Source organism: Oncorhynchus masou, chromosome 6, assembly GCF_036934945.1.
Source record: "Oncorhynchus masou masou isolate Uvic2021 chromosome 6, UVic_Omas_1.1, whole genome shotgun sequence".
NCBI classification, from domain to species: domain Eukaryota; kingdom Metazoa; phylum Chordata; class Actinopteri; order Salmoniformes; family Salmonidae; genus Oncorhynchus; species Oncorhynchus masou.
The window spans coordinates 20,979,760-21,000,349 of NC_088217.1; the positions used below are offsets into that span (position 1 = coordinate 20,979,760).

The 20,590-nt window shown below is 44.2% G+C and overlaps 1 pseudogene; it reads left to right on the forward strand.

The window, feature by feature from the left end:
* Positions 1 to 20,590, forward strand: part of LOC135541022 (voltage-dependent calcium channel subunit alpha-2/delta-3-like) — an 85,478-nt pseudogene that overhangs the window by 22,944 nt on the left and 41,944 nt on the right.

The window sequence follows — 20,590 nt, forward strand, 5'->3', positions numbered from 1 at the left end:
GCTTTAACCCCCCTGAATTCATTCATTCATCCGTTCAACACAGATATTGCACAGACTAATATACAGTAATTACATGTACTGCGCCTGTGTTTCCATATCACAAACTAGAGCAGAGACCAAATGAAACACACAACTTTAAACAAAAAATTGGTTCTCATATGTGTCTCAGACTTTGGTTTAATTCCAGAATGAGTTTTTACATGATTGAACAACAAATATGTAAACACACTTGGATCCATGCCAGAGAAGTTAGAGTAGAAAGGCAATTAGTTCAGGCACAGTAGTTTTCACTTCCCAACCTAATTGAGTGATTTAAACGGAGCAGCATCAGTAAGGTGTACATACAGTACTTATTCTCAACCTCTGAATATAGCACGTCTCTTCCCTGTCTACCGTTCGAAACTCTTCGCCGCAATCCCTGCTGTCCCCCATTCCGCCCTGCAAGCACAGGCACATCTATTCTGAAGGATGATTAATGGTTGTAATTAACAGTACTGATTAATAAGGAGGATGATCGGAACACAACGCCGGTGGAGATAAAAGGTAGAGCCTCCTGGTCTTATCTCTCTGTTTTCAGGCTAGCGGTCTGTCGCACCGCTCTGCACCGGGCCCTGGGAACACGGCTTCAACGTCTGCATTTGTCTGATTAATTAAATCTAGTGCAATGAATATGGTAATCAGGCGGCCAATAGGCTGAGTGTGAAATACATTGCTACTCTAGGCTAGGCTACCACCTTGGTGAATGGACGGGATGGATTCTAACTGGGCTATAGCCATTTTATTCTCTATACCATCCCTTAGCAGAGCAGATCGAAGGTAGAAAGCAATTGACTAGTGGTGTATCAAGACTAGGGTTGCCTGGAGGTGTTTGTGTGTTTCTCTGCTAGAAGCAGCACTGTGGTCTGATCAAAAACACACCTTGACCATAATACTGATCACCACATGTTCCCATCATCTCCACATTTGTGAAAACTCAAATCCTACCATGGTATCATGTATTCTACCCTGAATCTGTTCTAAACATTATGGTCTATCTGGGTGGTATATCTTTCATTTTCTGTGTAGTTCACTGTGGTGGACAGGCTTTCAATGCTGTTAGTTTGATCCAATGCTGCCTTATTTATAGTTCTCTGCCTCCGACAAACCTGCGTAGCTCTAACACTGCTCTTAGCATTGACAAAATACATTTAAATAATTTGCTCCATATGCTGTTTGTATTGGTCTCTTTGACCTATCTACAGTAACTCTTTAGCTTTAAGGGATGCTCTGAGCAAGGTCAACTTGTGGTAATCTGCAGTGTGTGTGGAGACCACTGTGCATGCATGTGTGAGGGATGAGTGTGTGTCAAGAGAGACAGTCCGTGCGGTATTGTAATCCTGTGTGTGTATGTATGTCTGTCTCCACACACACTCTTACAAAACGCTGCTGCCGATGTGTTTTGGGAGCAGAGCCATGCTCAGCTCAGTGGCTTTTAGACGGCAATAATGGTGCTCACTCCACAAAGCTCTATTTCTCCACATTCACTCTGTCACGGGTCAATAAGCTATTTAATTACCACCATGCATCTTCTGCCATCAGATTAATGTGGGCTGCACTTCCCAGTTTATTTACAAAGAGATTATCTGTGTTTTAGTCCCTGATGGGACGCCAGTATCGGACATCATCAGACATCAGCAACGAAAACAGACATTACAGGCATGGCCAAGGGCAGAGGTGACAGGCAGCTGAGTTTCAAAGCGGACCTGGGTTCAAATACTATTTGAAATCTTTAGCATTTGCTTTAGCCTGCCTGGAGTGCCAAATGGGCAGGGTTTTTATTTCATATGACTATTATATTGCTTCCATTGTCTCATGCAAACTTAAGCCCAGGATTTGAAATAATTTAAGATCGTATATGAACCCAGGTCTGTCTCAGAGTTAGCCCAGGCCTCAAAGACAGAGATGGGATAGGATTAGAGAACAGATGAACATGCCCCGTGGATAAATGGTGCTTGTTTTTGAAGATAGTCAGCTGGCTATCGTGAAGACCATGTGGTCCAAGGCCATCCACAAAAAAAAAGGCTTCTGAAAAGGCATTCCGTGACCCAGTAAACAAAACTGCAAAATTCAACATCGTAATAGATGATTTTATGAATATAAACACTGCGTCATTCAAACCTTGTAAAAGCTGCACATTAGTTCAATATTATAAATCAAAGGTACGATTTGAAATCATAGCACATTTTTTATCATTTCTCCTCGCAACATTATGAGTTTGCCATGTTACATATCGGTTACAATTTTTACACAAGTTCCGTTGTACATCCTTGCAGAAACATGCAAAATATATTTTTCTCTGATGGCAGAACAGCGCTTTATTTAGGTGTCGGGACTAATTCTTGTTTTGAGAGCTGTGTTAGCTAGCAAACGTTATGCTGTCTTTAGTTTCGCTAGTAGGCAAGAGCAACAATGGCCCCTCTAAGCTTAATAGAGCTCGCCAGCTTGTAGTCCTAAAACCCTTGTAGTCCTAAATTAGTTAAGTCTGGTTCGTACAGTCATCGCCATGGGGGATATTAAATGGGGAAAGAATAGGGATTTGGGATAAATGCCAAAAATAAGGTCAGAGGTTAATACACACTTAGGAGATCTGATACGTTTTGTTCTATGGAGGTAATACCAGTCAGTTAACATGACCTTTATGAATTATGAAGCCTTAGTGTTTTTTTATGACAAATGCTTCAAAATTCACAAAAATGTACGTTAGCTGATCATCTTTATCTCATAGAACATAACGTATACGATCTCCTGTGTTTACCGCAGACCTTGTTTTCAGCATTTATCCAAAAACACCATTAATTTCCCCATAAATTGGCCAATGAACCATGGTAGTGTAACGATGTACGCTGAGAGTCGGGAAGCAAGTTCAGGGAGTGAATACATTTAATTAATAAATGACCAAAACAGGAAAACACAAACAGCGCACCGACCTGAAACAATGACAACTGGAGAAGAAACCAAAGGGAATGACATAAAGGACAGGTAATCAAGGAGGTGATGGAGTCCAGGCAAATGCGATACGCTGGTGACAGGTGTGCGCCATAGACGAGCAGCCTGGTGACCTAGAGGCCGAGAGGGAGCACACATGACAGGTGATGTCAGTGCCTACAAAAATACGACATTACTATTGCTCTCTATACAGCTGCCAAAAAATGTCTTCACACTGTACTGTACCTGGTTAAAACATTCTCATTTCGGGGTTGATCTGGATCAATGACAGTAACACGTGTTGCTTGAGCTGATGCATGGACGAACACACGTATAGTTCTGTGCGCCAGTGTGCAAAAAAAGTAACGAAGGTGAAACAACGTCGGAAAGTTGCTAGGGAAATTTCCAAGATGCGCTGTGATTTCAAAGCTAAATAATGTGCCACTTCAAGTTTTTAATCACAACGTATTCATGTTCATAACATTATCTACAAACTGTTGCTGAAATTTTACACTGCTGTTTTTGGGTCACGGAACAAGACATTTTTAGTGGGTGGCCCTCTGAATAATGGTGCAAAAGTGGTCATCATTTTCTCCTGATGTTGGAGATCTTGTTCAACTCAATGAGTTTCCTTATTAGAAATGTTTTAAATAATCTAGTCGATAATTGTCTGTATATTTCTATAAATTAATCATCTGAACTTCAATTAACCAAAATATGCCTATAACTATAGTCAAGTCATGAGCCTGTATTTTTGCAACTGAAGTGCAACACAGTCCCAGACAAATCTCAACTCTTTTCCTGAATGTGTGTGTATCTGTAGTTTAACCAGACTGGGCATGGCAGTGTGTGTAGCCAGGCCATCATGCTTGTGACTGACGGGGCCACACAGATGTACGACGATGTTTTCGCCAAGTTCAACTGGCCAGACAGAAAGGTGAGAAATTGATCTCTCGCTCTCGTAAACATTACACTCACAAAAATTCCAAAAGAATAAAGACAGTTCAAATATTATGTATACCGTGTTGTAATGATGTGCAAATAGTTAAAGTACAAAAGGGAAAGTAAATATATGTTGTATTTACAATGGTGTTTGTTCTTCACTGGTTGCCCTTTTCTTGTGGCAACAGGTCACAAATCTTGCTGGTGGGATTCCACAGTGTGGTATTTCACCCAATAGATATGGGAATTCATCCAAATTGGATCTGGGGAAATAGGTCTCTAATATGGTCATACATTTGGCAAGAGGTTATGAAGTGCAGCTCAGTTGTCACCATTTTATAGGCAGTGTGCAAATCAAACTTTATTTGTCACATGTGCTGAATACAACAGGTTTAGACATTTCTGCAAAATGTTTACTTACAAGCCCTTAACCAACAATGCAGTTCAAGAAAGAGTTAAGAAAATATTTACCAAATAAACTTAAGTAAAAAAAATAATAAAAGTAACACAAAATAATAACAAGGCTATATACAGGAGGAACCGGTACCGAGTCAATGTGAGGGGGGTACAGGTTAGTCGAGGTAATTTGTACATGTAGGTAGGGGTAAAGTGACTATGCATTGATAATAAACAGCAAGTAGCAGTGTAAAAAACAAAAGGGGGGGTGTCAGAGAGAACAGTCAGTTAACAGTCTGTGACTTGGGTGACTGGAGTCTGACAATTTTATGGGCTTTCAATTGACAGTGCCTATTATATAGGTCCTGAATGGCAAGAAGCTTGGCCCCAGTGATGTACTGGGCTGTACGCACTACCCACTGTAGCGCCTTACGGTCAGATGAGCAGTTGCCATATCAGGCGATGTAGGATGCTCTCGATGGTGCAGCTGTAGAACTTTGAGGATTTGGGGACCCATGGCAAATCTTTTCAGTCTCCTGAGGGGAAAAATGTGTTGTCGTGCCCTCTTCACAACTGTGTTGGTTTGATGGGACCATGATAGTTTGTTGGTGATGGGGACACCAAGGAACTTGAAACTCTCAACCCGCTCCACTACAGCCCTGTCAATGTTATTGGGAGACTGTTCGGCCCGCCTTTTCCTGTCGTCCACGATCAGCTCCTTTGTCTTACTCACATTGAGGGAGAGGTTGTTGTCCTGGCACAACCCTGCCAGGTCTCTGACCTCCTCACTATTGGCTGTCTCATCATTGTCGGTAATCAGTCCTACCACTGTTGGGTCATCAGCAAACTTGATGGTGTTGGAGTCATGTTTGGCCATGCAGTCGTGGGTGAACAGGGAGTACAGGAAGGGACTAAGCATAGACCCCTGAGGAGCCCCTATGTTGAGGATTAGTGTGGCAAATGTTTTTACCTACCCTGGGGGCGGCCCATCAGGAAGTCCAGGATCCAGTTGCAGGGGAGGTGTTTAGTCCCAGGGTCCTTAGCTTAGTTATGAGCTTTGTGGACTACGCAGAGCTGTAGTCAATGAACAGCATTCTCACATTGGTGTTCCTTTTGTTCAGGTGGAAAAGGGCAGTGTGGAATGTGATTGAGATTGCGTCATCTGTGGATCTGTTGGGGCGGTATGCGAATTGGAGTGGATCTAGTGTATCCAGGATGATGTTGTTGATGTGAGCCATGACCACTCTTTCCAAGCATTTCATGGCTACCAACGAGAGTGCTACAGGAGGTAATCATTTTAGGCAGGTTATTTTCACTTCCTTGGGCACAGGTACTATGGTGATCTGCTTAAAACATGTAGGTATTACAGACTCAGTCAGGGAGAGGTTGAAAATGTCAGTGAAGACACTTGCCGGACATTTTCCACCATAATTTGCAAATTAATTAATTAAAAATCCTACAATGTGATTTTCAGATTTTTTTTCCTCATTTTGTCTGTCATAGTTGAAGTGTACCAATGATGAAAATTACAGGCCTCTCTCATCTTTTTAAGTGGGAGAGCTTGCACAATTGGTGGCTGACTAAATACTTTTTTGTTCCACTGTATAAGTCTTTGCTAGGTAAAGCCCCACCTTAATTCAGCTCACTGGTCACAATAACAACACCCAGCATGCGCTCCAGCAGATATATCTCAAGGGTCATCCCCAAAGCCAACAACTCCTTTGGCCGTCTTTCCTTCCAGTTCTCTGCTGCCAATGACTGGAACGAATTGCGGAGAAAAAAACATTTATTAAAAAATATATAATAATAATAATTAATGTTTATTTTTTTAATCGCAGACGTTGGAGACTTATACCTCCCTCACTAAATTTAAGCATCAGCCATCTGAGCAGCTAACCGATCGCTGCAGCTGTACATAGTCCATCTGTAAATAGCCCACCCAATCTACCTACCTCATCCCCATATTGTTTTTATTTACTTTTCTGCTCTTTTGCACACCAGTATCACTACTTGCACATCACCATCTGCTCATCCATCACTTGTGTTAATTTGCTAAATTGTAATTACTTCGCTACTATGGCCTATTTATTGCCTTACCTCCTCACGCCATTTGCACTGTATATAGACTATTTTTTTCCTATCGTGTTACTGACCGCTTGTTTATTCCATGTGTATCTCTGTGTTGTTGTTTGTGTCTCACTGCTTTGCTTTATCTTGGCCAGGTCACAGTTGTAAATGAGATCTTGTTCTCAACTAGCTTACCTGGTTAAATAAAGGTGAAAAAATAAAATTCAAAAAATCGTTCTCCATTCATTTTGTAATTATCGTTGTGTGAACGCTCCTGTTCACTTGAATATAAAAAAATATTTTTATCATTATTGTCCTTCATATGGACGGCCCTTTGGAGCTAAAATTATCTCCTAACCTGCTATGAAAAGGCACTTCCGGTCGTAGCTGCACTTCCTCTAGTCACAACCATGTGATTTGTTGAGTCACCTCAACTGACATTACAAAAAATGTATTTCATTGTATAAGCCACATTAGTTAGTATCATTTGAATGAATATTCTACATTACCATGGCAGTCCACCATCAGTTGAAAGAACTTTCCAAAATACCATGAAAATGATTGCATCACAATACCAGGCAGCCATTGCAAGTGTACCATTTTAAAATCATGGATATTAAATGGCTGTTTGATTTTCCTTTTTGATGTTTGGAGAAAAATGTAGTTCTTATTATTCAGTTACAGCTTTTAGCACAGTAAATCTACAATTAACTGCAACATACAAGATTTCGTAAACCCTACATTGATGACGTAAATAGTCATAATGGAGGGACTGTGGATGGACTTTCCAGCCATCCTTTAGAGCAGGGGTGTCAAAGTCAAATGGACGGAGGGCCAAATAAAAAATTTAGCTACAAGCCGAGGGCCGGACTGTTCGAATGTTCATTGAAAATTTTTTAAATGACGCATATAGTCTAGTGAACCTAATTGAACCTACTGAAAACCTAACAAATATATTCCAATATGATCAGATAAATAAAGCAATATTTTCTTATGGCTCTGTCAGTAATCTTTAATTTTCAACAGACACAAAAGACAAATTTCCTTTATATAAAAATCCCCATAACATGAACATTAAATGAAAGAAACCGGTATTCAAGGCACCATCAGTAGCCTATATTTTCTATTTTAGCAAAAGTGGGCTAAATTTACTTCAAAGAAAAAAAAAAACAATAATAGCAATTTTCTATCATCCACTCAACTGAAATATTTTTAAAATATAATTGGATTGAAATACAATAAAATAAAGTGCAAAAATCTATTAATCAAAAACAACACTTTGTTTAAGGAGAAGTAACATGCAGTGAAAACAAATATTAAACTTTAACTTTTAAACTTGAACTGAGTAAAAACTCTAAATATGTGATTGCACAGTAATGTTCACTTGTTTGAGGTTGAGGGTGATACTTGGTGGTGTCCCATCTTTTCCACAAGTTCATCAATGTTCGGGGTAAGGCTCTGAGCTGAGGAAATCCTCAGAATTGAGTGGAGGTGTTCAGCAGTAAGTCGACTTCTGTGTGATGTTTTGTTCAGGTTCATCAAAGAAAAAAGTTGTTCACACAGGTATGTGCTGCCAAACATAGACAACGTTTGAGCAGCCTGGATGCGCAGCTGGGGCATTGTGTCGGGAGGAAACGGGCGAACTCCGCAGCACCCACTGCCGCATATTTTGCCCTCAGTGCATCATTGCATTGGAGGTCAATCAACTCCATTTGGAGGTTTGGTGGTGAGCTTTCCACGTCAACAGCAAATGGGTTACCGAGCAGTTCCAACCTGCTTTTTTGTGCTTCAAAGTCAGCAAATCGGCGTCGAAAGTCAGCGGCAAGCATACCTATTTTATCAGCCAACTGTGCGCTCGGGAACGCACTGGTAGAGAGCTTCTCTTTCATGGTCTGGCAGCTGGGAAAGTGGCTCAAATTTTCTTTCCGCATCTGCGTCTCCCACAGAGTCAGTTTGGTTTTAAATGCCTTCACTGTACTGTACATATCAGAGATGACATGATCCCGACCCTGCAGCTGCAAGTTCATTGCATTCAGATGACTCGTAATGTCACACAGAAAAGCCATTTCACACAGAAACATTTCGTCTCGGAGTTGTGTTGTGTCTTTCCCTTTGCTGTCCAAGAACAGACAAATCTCCTCACGAAGCTCGAAACATCTTTGAAGCACCTTTCCCTGGCTTAGCCATCAGACCTCTGTGTGATAAGGCAAATCACCATGCTCCGTTTCTAACTCCGTCAGAAATGCCTTGAACTGGCGGTGATTCAAACCTTTGGCTCTGATAAAGTTAACTGTGCGCGTGATGATGCTCATTACATGCTCCATTTTCAAGGCTTTACCGCACAACGCTTCCTGGTGTATGATACAATGATAAGCTGTCAGCTCACCTGTCGCGTTTTCCTCTTGCATCTTTTCCCGTATCTTCGCCACCAGTCCGCTCCTGTGTCCACACATCGCAGGTGCTCCGTCGGTTGTCAAACCCACGAGTTTTTCCCAAGGCAGCTCCATCTCATTTACACATCTTGACACCTTCTTCATACAAATCATGCCCCGTAGTTGTGCCATGCATAGGACGTAAAGCCAAAAACTCCTCTGTCACGCTTAGGCTGGAGTCCACTCCGCGGATGAAAATTGACAACTGGGCAATGTCAGAAATGTCGGTGCTCTCATCCACAGCCAAGGAATATGCAATGAAATCTTTTCCTTTTTCACAAGCTGCTCTTTTAGATTGATGGACAACTGGTCTACTCTCTCGGCAATGGTGTTTCTGCTCAGACTCACATTTAAAAAGAGTTGCCTTTTTTCTGGGCAAACTTCGTCACAAACTTTAATCATGCAGTTTTTGATGAAATCCCCCTCCGTAAATGGCCGGGCTGATTTAGCGATCTCTTCTGCCAAAATAAAACTGGCCTTGACAGCAGCCTGGCCTTGTGATTTGGCTTTTTTGAACAGAGCCTGTCGAGATTTGAGGCCTCGTTTTAATTCCTCTGCCTTTTGTAGCCTTTGTTCCATGTCCATATTCTTGTTTTTGTCCGCGTGTTTCGTTTCATAATGTCGTCTCAGATTATACTCTTTCAGTACCGCCACACTTTCTCCACACAGAAGACACACAGGTTTTCCAGCTACCTCCGTGAACATATACTCCGACTCCCACCTTGTTTGAAACCCCGGTTCTCAGTGTCCACCTTCCGTTTTGCCATTTTTGATGGGTATCTGAAAGTTAATTTTACTGTGATGCTGACGACTGCTGTGCCAATAAATATTGAAATGAAGCAGCCTACTGCTCGGTGCGTCACCGTTGCATTGTGGGAAATGTAGTATTGGTGCGTGTAAAAGATCTGCGGGCTGCCGGCTTGCTGCGGTCTGCGGGCCGGTTCTAATAATAAATCAAGATCATCCCAGGGGCCGTAAAAAACCTTCTCGCGGGCCGGATGTGGCCCGCGGGCCTTGACTCTGACATATGTGCTTTAGAGGAAAGTGAGGAGAGGAATCTCATCAGGTGTTCAGTGGCATCTGTCTGTCCGACCTCCATCCACCTTAACAGATTGGTCTGGCTCAATCAGCCACTCATGCAGACAGTGAACTCTGCTCCTGCATGTGCTTTGCTAGAGGAAGAGGACTGGATGTACTCTAGAGCCTCTCTTCTCCTGTCTTCTCTGCTTATGCTGCCCCAGGCTGGTTATCTGTGCTCTAGAGCCCCTCCCTCCTTCCGTATCCACAGCCTTCTCCCTGCCTCTACTACAATCAAAATTGTTAAACGTTTTTTTTTCACGCCCAATTTTTCAGTTTTTGATTTGTTAAAAAAGTTTGAAATATCCAATAAATGTCGTTCCACTTCATGATTGTGTCCCACTTGTTGTTGATTCTTCACAAAAAAATACAGTTTTATATCTTTATGTTTGAAGCCTGAAATGTGGCAAAAGGTCGCAAAGTTCAAGGGGGGCGAATACTTTCGCAAGGCACTGTATATACCCCATCCATTCCCCTCCCCATAACAATGTCAAATACAGGTAGTGTTACGACTCCCACCGAAGGTGGCTCCTCTTCCTGTTCGGGCGGCACTCGGCGGTCGTCGTCACCGGCCTACTAGCTGCCACCGATCCCTTTTCCCTTTTCTGTTGGTTTTGTCTTATTGGTTACACCTGTTTCTTGTTTAGGTTTTAGTTGAGCTATTTAAGCCGGTAATGCCCACCTGCTCTTTGTGGGGGCTTATTTTTCCTCTGTTCATGCTTGTGGTTGTGCGATTTCCTTTGTTTTACTGTTTGGGTCCTGGTTTTGGGCCGGCCTTGTTCTTTCGCCTGGTGTTTGGCGTAACCATTTTCCCTGCGTCGGAATAAAACATTGTTCTTTACCCTCTGCTTCCTGCGCCTGACTCCGCACCCACTACGCATAGAGTGCATTACAAGTAGCCTAGTAAAATAATTAACATCCAATCACATTAACCGTTACTCTCGAGGGAATTCCACTAACGGTCCATATGTAGCCAAACATAGCTGCTGCTCATGTTGGTATCTGTACTGATGGTGCAAAAGCCATGACAGGGAGACATAGCGGAGTGGTAACACGTGTGCAAGAAGTTGTTCCCAACACCACTTGGGTACACTGCAGCATCCACCGTGAGGCTCTTGCTGCCAAGGGAATGCCTGACAGCTTGAAAGACATTTTGGACACCACAGTGAAAATTGTTAACTTTGTTAAAGCAAGGACCCTGAACTATTGTGTATTTTTTGCGCTATGCAATGATATGGGCAGCGACCACGTAACGCATTTACAACATACAGAAAGAAGTGCGCTGGTTATCAAGGGACAAAGTATTGACATGTTTTTTTTTAAATTGAGAGACAAGCTTAAAGTTGTCTTTACTGACCATAATTTTCACTTGTCTGACCGCTTGCATGATGATGAGTTTCTCATACAACTGGCCTATCTGGGTGATGTTTTTCCTCACCAAAATGATCTGAATCTAGGATTACAGGGACTCGCCGCAACTATATTCAGTGTGCGGGACATAGAGGCTATGATTAAGAAATGGGAGCTCTTCTCTGTCTGCGTTAACAAGGACAACACACAGGTCTTTCCATCATTGTATGTTTTGTGTGCAAATGAACTCAAGCTTACAGACAATGTCAAATGTGATACAGCGAAGTACCTGAGTGAGTTGGGTGCGCAATTACGCAGGAACTTTCTTGAAACGGATGACACAAACAACTGGATTCGTTATCCCTTTTATGCCCTGTCCACTTAACAATATCTGAACAAGAGAGCCTCAAAATTGCAACGAGCAGTTCTGTGAAAATTGAATTTAATCAGAAGCAACTGCCAAGTTTTGGATTGGGCTGTGCTTAGAGTATCTTGCCTTGGCAAATCATGCTGTTAAGACACTGATGCCCTTTGCAACCACGTACCTATGTGAGAGTGGATTCTCAGCCCTCACTAGCATGAAAACTAAATACAGGCACAGACTGTCTGTGGAAAATGATTTTAGATAGAGACTTTCTCCAATACAACTATCAAGGCACAAGGCGAGACCCAGATGGCTGGAGTCTTACAATGTTTACTAATCCAAAGGGGTAGGGAAGAGAATGGTTGTGGACAGGCAAAAAGGTCAATACCATACTAGAGTCATGCAGGCAGAATGGTCATGCAGGCGGGTACAGAGTCCAGAAACAGGCAAGGGTCAAAACCAGGAGGACTAGAAAAAGAGAATAGCAAAAAGAGTACGGGGAAAAACACGCTGGTTGACTTGACTAAACATAGAAGACGAACTGGCACAGAAACACAGCGATAAATACACTGGGGAAAACAAGCGACACCTGGAGGGGTGGAGATAATCACAAGAACAGGTGAAACAGATCAGGGTGTGTCAACAACCCAACATTGCAGAGTTATGTGCATCCTTTCAAGCACACCCTTGTCATTAACCTGTGGTGAGTTATTCACGCTTTCTGATGAACAAATGAGGTTTGTACAGTGCCTTCAGAAAGTATTCACACCCTTTGACTTTTTCCACAATTTGTTGTGGTACTGCCTGAATTTAAAGTGGATTTAATGTTGTCACGCCCTGACCTTAGAGAGCCTTTTTTATTCTCTATTTGGTTAGGTCAGGGTGTGACTTGGGTGGCCAAATCTATGTTTCTATTTCTTTGTTGGCCTAGTATGGTTCCCAATCAGAGGCAGCTGTTTATCGTTGTCTCTGATTGGGGATTATACATAGGCAGCCTTTTTTCCCTCCTTAGAGGGTGGGATGTTGTTTTTGCATAGTTGCTGTCTAGCCCTGCAGAACTTTATGTTCGGTTTGTATTTTGTTGTTTTGTCGGAGTTCAGTATTAAAAATCATGAACACTTTCCACACTGCGCTTTGGGTATATCCATCTTTCAACGAACGTGACAGAAGATCCCACCACCAAAGGACCAAGCAGCGTGGCCAGGAGGAGCAGACATCCTGGACATGGGAGGTGCCCTTGGATGGTAAGGGATCCTGGATGTGGGAGGAGATCCAGGCCGGAAGGGATCGCCTTCCATGGGAGCAGACGGAGGCAGCGAGGGAGGAACAACGACGACACCGGGGTTCACGACCGCGAAGGAAGCACAAGAGGCAGCCACAAAAAAAAATCCAGACCTCCAGTACGCCACCACGGCCCAGTATATCCTGCGCCGACCATACAAACTGTGTCTTCAGTGCGCCTTCACTGCCCAGTGCGTCCTGTGCCAGAGCCCCGCACTTGCCGGGCTAAAGTGAGCATCCAGCCAGGACGGGTTGTGCCAGCTCTATGCTCCAGACCTCCAGTGCGCCTCCACGGTCCGAATCCTCCAGTGATGGTCCATGGCCCGGAGCCTGTAGTGATGATCCATGGCCCGACGCCTCCAGTGATGATCCATGGCCCGGAGCCTCCAGTGATGATCCATGGCCCGGAGCCTGTAGTGATGATCCATGGCCCGGAGCCTCCAGTGATGATCCATGGCCTGGAGCTTCCAGTGATGATCCATGGCCCGACGCCTCCAGTGATGATCCATGGCCCGGAGCCTCCAGTGATGATCCATGGCCCGGAGCCTCCAGTGATGATCCATGGCCCGGAGCCTGTAGTGATGATCCAGTGATGATCCATGGCCCGAGCCTCCAGTGATGATCCATGGCCCGGAGCCTCCAGTGATGATCCATGGCCCGACGCCTCCAGTGATGATCCATGGCCCGGAGCCTCCAGTGATGATCCATGGCCCGACGCCTCCAGTGATGATCCATGGCCCGGAGCCTCCAGTGATGATCCATGGCCCGGAGCCTCCAGTGATGATCCATGGCCCGGACGCCTCCAGTGATGATCCATGGCCCGGAGCCTCCAGTGATGATCCATGGCCCGGAGCCTCCAGTGATGATCCATGGCCCGGAGCCTGTAGTGATGATCCATGGCCCGACGCCTCCAGTGATGATCCATGGCCCGGAGCCTCCAGTGATGATCCATGGCCCGAAGCCTCCAGTGATGATCCATGGCCCGACGCCTCCAGTGATGATCCATGGCCCGGAGCCTCCAGTGATGATCCATGGCCCGACGCCTCCAGTGATGATCCATGGCCCGGAGCCTCCAGTGATGATCCAAGGTCCGGAGTCTCCAGCAAGGGTCTGCAGTCCAGTCCAGCACCCAAGCTAGCTCGCTAATGTTGGCTAGCTTGCTAGCTACTTCCAGACATAAATGAGCCCAGTACATCACTGGGGCCAAGCTTCCTGCCATCCAGGACCTATATAAGGCGTTGTCATAGGAAAGTCCATTACATTGTCAGAGACTCCAGTCATCCAAGTCATAGACTGTTTTCTCTGCTACAGCACGGCAAGCGGTACCGGAGCGCCAAGTCTAGGACCAAAAGGCTCTATAACAGCTTCTACCCCCAAGCCATAAGACTGCTGAACAATTACATTGTCCCCCCACCCCCCCACCCCACCCCATTTGTTTTGTACACTGTTGCTACTCACTGTTTGTTATCAATGCATAGTCACTTTACCCCTACCTACATGTACAAATTACCTCAACTAACCTGTACCCCCACACACTGACTCGGTACCGGTACCCCCTGTATATAGTCACCACATTGACTCGGTACCGGTACCCACTGTATATAGCCTCGTTATTGTTATTTTATTGTGTTACTTTTTATTATTTTTTACTTTAGTTTTTCTGGTAAATATTTTCTTAACTCTTCTTGAACTCTACTGTTAGTTAAAGGGCTTGTAAGTAAACATTTCACTGTAAGGTCTACACTTGTTGTATTCGGCGCATGTGACAAATACAGTTTGATTTGATTTGATTTCCGCGGTCGAAAAAAGGACAGGCACAAGCAAGAGTTTGAAACAGTTGCGTTAGTAAAATGAAAGCAATCAATCCAATGAGATTTCAGTGATAGGTGGATTTGGCACTATTCAGACACAGGAAGTAGATGGCTGAAAAAGACAGATCCAAGGTGGGGCATGCGCATTGCTAATCTATACTGCCCGAGGCCATCTCTCCATATGGTAGATCTCCTCTCTCCTCATGTATCTATCCTCAGCCTTTCCTCTGCCTCTGCCCCAGACTGACTACATACGGACTAGAGTCCCTCTCCTCCTCATAGCACCAACATACACTTCTCCCTGCTTCTGCCTCTCAGTCTCTGCCTCTGTCGCCCCAGGCTGGCTCTCTATTGGAGGGTCATTCTGGCAGGAGGCCACACTGTGACAAACGACTTGGTGAAAACGTTAAACAAATGCAATTGAAATTAAATGGGCTGCTGTACTATTCACAGTGCAATAAAAACAACACCTTGGGGCCCTTTTGTCCAGTCCCATCAACCATGTGTGTGTCGGCAGACTCGGCACAAAGGAGCAGTATCTGGCAGTGTAACCTCCATCCCCCACATACCCGGAGGGGCAGTATTTGGCAGCCGTTTACTCTGAGACGTGGCTGGCGGATGCCACAGAGAAAATTCTAACTGTCTCTTGTTTCTCTGTGCTGTCAACCTTGGTTTATACACACAGATCTAATTAAGCGCAGACATGCAGATCATATGGATGAGCAAGAAAGAGAGCAAGAGGAAGGAAACATAATGAAAATGAGAAGAGGATGCAGGAGAGGAGAGAGGAGAGCAGAGATGAAGGGAAGGGAAAGGAAAGGAAAAGCAAGGAAAAGAAGAAAGACAGAGAGCTATACTGAGTGCTGGGTCTTTCATTGTGAGGCACAAACAGTACTGTAGTAGTCCATACATCCACCCTCTCCTCTCTTCAGTGGTAGACTATACATCCCCCCTTCTCTCTTCTACTTTCCTCTCCTCTCCTCTACTTTCCTTTTTTCTCATCTCCACCTCTCCTCTCTTTGGTGGTAGACGATACATAACCCCCTCCTCTCCACTCCTCTAATTTCCGTTCGGTAGTAGATTATACATCCACCCTCCTCTCCTCTCATCTCCTCTCTTCGGTAGTAGATTATACATCCACCCTCCTCTCCTCTCATCTCCTCTCTTCGGTAGTAGATTATACATCCACCCTCCTCTCCTCTCCTCTCTTCGGTAGTAGATTATACATCCACCCTCATCTAATCTCCTCTCCTCTCTTCGGTAGTAGATTATACATCCACCCTCCTCTCCACTCCTCTCCTCTCCTCTCTTCGGTAGTAGATTATACATCCACCCTCCTCTCGTCTCCTCTCCTCTCTTCGGTAGTAGATTATACATCCACCCTCCTCTCCTCTCATCTCCTCTCCTCTCTTCGGTAGTAGATTATACATCCACCCTCCTATCCTCTCCTCTCCTCTCTGCGGTAGTAGATTATACATCCACCCTCCTCTCCTCTCCTCTCTTCGGTAGTAGATTATACATCCACCCTCCTCTCCTCTAATCTCCTCTCCTCTCTTCAGTAGTAGACTATACAGTCGTGGCCAAAGGTTTTGAGAATGACACAAATATTAATTTGCTGCTTCAGTGTCTATAGATATTTTTGTCAGATGTTACTATGGAATACTGAAGTATAATTACAAGCATTTCATAAGTGTCAAATGCTTTTATTGACAATTACATGAAGTTAATGCAAAGAGTCAATATTTGCAGTGTTGACCCTTGTTTTTTAAGACCTCTGCCATCCGCCCTGGCATGCTGTCAATTAACTTCTGGGCCACATCCTGACTGATGGCAGCCCATTCTTGCATAATCAATGCTTGGAGTTTATCAGAATGTGTGGGTTTTTGTTTGTCCACCAGCTTCTTGAGGATTGACCACAAGTTCTCAAAGGGATTAAGGTCTGGGGAGTTTCCTAGCCATGGACCCAAAATATCAATGTTTTAGTTATCACTTTTGCCTTATGGCAAGGTGCTCCATCATGCTGGAAAAGGCATTGTTCATCACCAAACTGTTCCTGGATGGTTGGGAGAAGTTGCTCTCGGATGATGTGTTGGTACCATTCTTTATTCATGGCTGTGTTCTTAGGCAAAATTGTGAGTGAGCCCACTCACTTGGCTGAGAAACAACCCCACACATGAATGGTCTCAGGATGCTTTACTGTTGGCATGACATAGGACTGATGGTAGCGCTCACCTTGTCTTCTCCGGGCAAGCTTTATTCCGGATGCCCCAAACAATCGGAAAGGGGATTTATCAGAGAAAATGACTTTACCCCAGTCCTCAGCAGTCCAATCCCTGCACCTTTTGCAGAATATCAATTTGTCCCTGATGTTTTTCCTGGGGAGAAGTGGCTTCTTTGCTGCCCTTCTTGACACCAGGCCATCCTCCAAAAGTCTTCACCTCACTGTGCGTGCAGATGCACTCACACCTGCCTGCTGCCATTCATGAGCAAGCTCTGTACTGGTGGTGCCCCAATCCCATAGCTGAATCAACTTTAGGAGACGGTCCTGGCGATTGGTGGACTTCCTTGGGCACCCTGAAGCCTTCTTCACAACAATTGAACCGCTTTCCTTGAAGTTCTTGATGGTTGATTTAGGTGGTTGATTTAGGTGCAATCTTAATGGCAGCAATTTCCTTGCCTGTGAAGCCCTTTTTGTGCAAAGCAATGATGACGGCACATGTTTCCTTGCAGGCAACCATGGTTGACAGAGGAAGAACAATGATTCCAAGCACCACCCTCCTTTTGAAGCTTCCAGTCTGTTATTCGAACTCAATCAGCATGACTGAGTGATCTCCAGCCTTGTCCTCGTCAACACTCACACCTGTGTTAACCTGTTGCAACGAGCAATCCCGTATCCGGGAGCGTAATTATAGCCTCAAGCTCATTACCATAACGCAACGTTAACTATTCATGAAAAAACAAACTACACAAGCATTTGTGTAAGAGTATTGATAGCTAGCATAGCATTAAGCCTAGCATTCAGCAGGCAACATTTTCACAAAAACAAGAAAAGCATTCAAATAAAATAATTTACCTTTGAAGAACTTTGGATGTTTTCAATGAGGAGACTCTCAGTGAGATAGCAAATGTTTAGTTTTTCCAAAAAGATTATTTGTGTAGGAGAAATCGCTCCGTTTTGTTCATCACGTTTGGCTAAGAAAAACCCCGAAAATTCAGTCATTACAAAGCAAACTTTTTTCCAAATTAACTCCATAATATCGACAGAAACGTGACAAACGTTGTTTAGAATCAATCCTCAAGGTGTTTTTTACATATCTTTCGATGATAAATAATTCGGGGCAGTTGACTTTCTCTTCTGAATCAAATGGAAACGTGCATGCACCTGGAGATTACGCACCTGAAGATTACACCGAGCGGACACCTGGTAAATGTAGTCTCTTATGGTCAATTTTCCAATGATATGCCTACAAATACGTCACAATGCTGCAAACACCTTGGGGAAACGACAGAAAGTGTAGGCTCATTCCTTGCGCATTCACAGCCATATAAGGAGACATTGGAACACAGCGCCTCCAAAATCTGGCTCACTTCCTGTATGAAATTTCATCTTGGTTTCGCCTCTAGCATTAGTTCTGGGGCACCCACAGACAATATCTTTGCAGTTTTGGAAACGTCAGAGTGTTTTCTTTCCAAAGCTGTCAATTATATGCATAGTCGAGCATCTTTTCGTGACAAAATATCTTGTTTAAAACAGGAACGTTTTTCATCCAAAAATTAAATACTGCCCCCAGAGGTTCAAGAGGTTAATGAGAGAATCACTGACATGATGTCAGCTGGTCCTTTTGTGGCAAGGCTGAAATGCAGTGGAAATGTTTTTGCGATTCAGTTCATTTGCATGGAAAAGAGGGACTTTGCAAGTAATTGCGATTCATCTGATCACTCTTCATAACATTCTGGAGTATATGCAAATTGCCATCATACAAACTGAGGCAGCAGACTTTGTGAACATTTATATTCGTGTCATTCTCAAAACTTTTGGCCACGACAGAGGAAGTAGACTAAACATCCATCCTCTCCTCTCATATCCACTCCTCTCCTCTTTGGTAGTAGTCTATACATCTATCCAACCCCCTCTCATCTCATCTCCACTCCTCTCCTCTCTTCAGTAGTAGACTATACATCTCTCCACCCTCCTGTCATCTCCACTCCTCTCCTCTCTTCGGTAGTAGACTATACTTTCATCCTCCTCTCATCTCATCTCCTCTCAGGAAAATGGAGCACCATGTGATTCCATCACTGCAAATGTTTATGTATTCTCTATTTAAATCACCACACAGTAAATGGCTGATGTCCCTTTCTTCTTCAAATAGGTGCGCATATTCCCTTACCTGATTGGCCGAGAGTCTGCCTTTGCTGATAACATGAAATGGATGGCCTGTGCAAATAAAGGTTTGTCTTTTCTTAAAAATTGTATAATAACCACATACACTATGTACCAAATATACTACACAGTACATGTATACTATTACTGTGATGGTATGTTGAATGTGTGGGTATGAGTGTGTGTTGGGTAGATTGTCTGTGTGTGAATGTGTGGGCGTGGTTGGTAGATTGGCTGTGTGTGAATGTGTGAGTGTGTGTTGGGTAGATTGGCTGTGTGTGAATGTCAAATCAAATCAAATTTATTTATATAGCCCTTCGTACATCAGCTGATATCTCAAAGTGCTGTACAGAAACCCAGCCTAAAACCCCAAACAGCAAGCAATGCAGGTGTAGAAGCACGGTGGCTAGGAAAAATCCCTAGAAAGGCAAAAACCTAGGAAGAAACCTAGAGAGGAACCAGTCTATGTGGGGTGGCCAGTCCTCTTCTGGCTGTGCCGGGTGGAGATTGTAACAGAACATAGCCAAGATGTTCAAATGTTCATAAATTACCAGCATGGTCAAATAATAATAATCACAGGCAGAACAGTTGAAACTGAAGCAGCAGCACAGCCAGGTGGACTGGGGACAGCAAGGAGTCATCATGTCAGGTAGTCCTGAGGCATGGTCCTAGGGCTCAGGTCCTCCGAGAGAGAGAAAGAAAGAGAGAAAGAGAGAATTAGAGAGAGCATACTTAAATTCACACAGGACACCAGATAGGACAGGAGAAGTACTCCAGATATAACAAACTGACCCTAGCCCCCCGACAGATAAACTACTGCAGCATAAATACTGGAGGCTGAGACAGTAGGGGTCAGGAGACACTGTGGCTCCATCCGAGGACACCCCCGGACAGGGCCAAACAGGAAGGATATAATATGTGGGCGTGAGTGTGTGTTGGGTAGATTGGCTGTGCTGATGTGTGCAAAATGGAGTGTTAGTGGAGACACAGGGCTCAGGGGCCATACCTGCCTAATCCCTCTTTCTGTCAGAGACTTTCCCCCTGGCCACCTGCCGCTGATGGCTACCGTGTGCCCATGCTCCAGATGAGAGGTGAATGCTCTGGACTGGGAAAGTCACAGTCAGGAAAAGTGATCACTGTGGGATTACACAGCCCAGCAACTCTAACTTTATTCTGACACTCACAGCAACACACACTTACTGGGAAATACCCCTAGTGTGATACATTGTGTGTGCGTGTGCACATGCGTGCGTGTGTGTGTGTGTCTGTGTGTGCGTGCGTGCTTGTGTGTATTGCCACAGGGTATTTCAGTCAGATCTCCACACTGGCTGATGTACAGGAAAATGTGATGAGGTATCTTCATGTTATGAGTCGTCCTAAAGTCATCGATCATGAACATGACACGGTCTGGACAGAGGCCTACATGGACAGCACTGGGAGTATCATAGTGAGTAGAAAAGGACATGACTGTACATGTGTGTACATAATGTACTGTATGTGTGCGCATGTGTATGTGCTTGTGCGT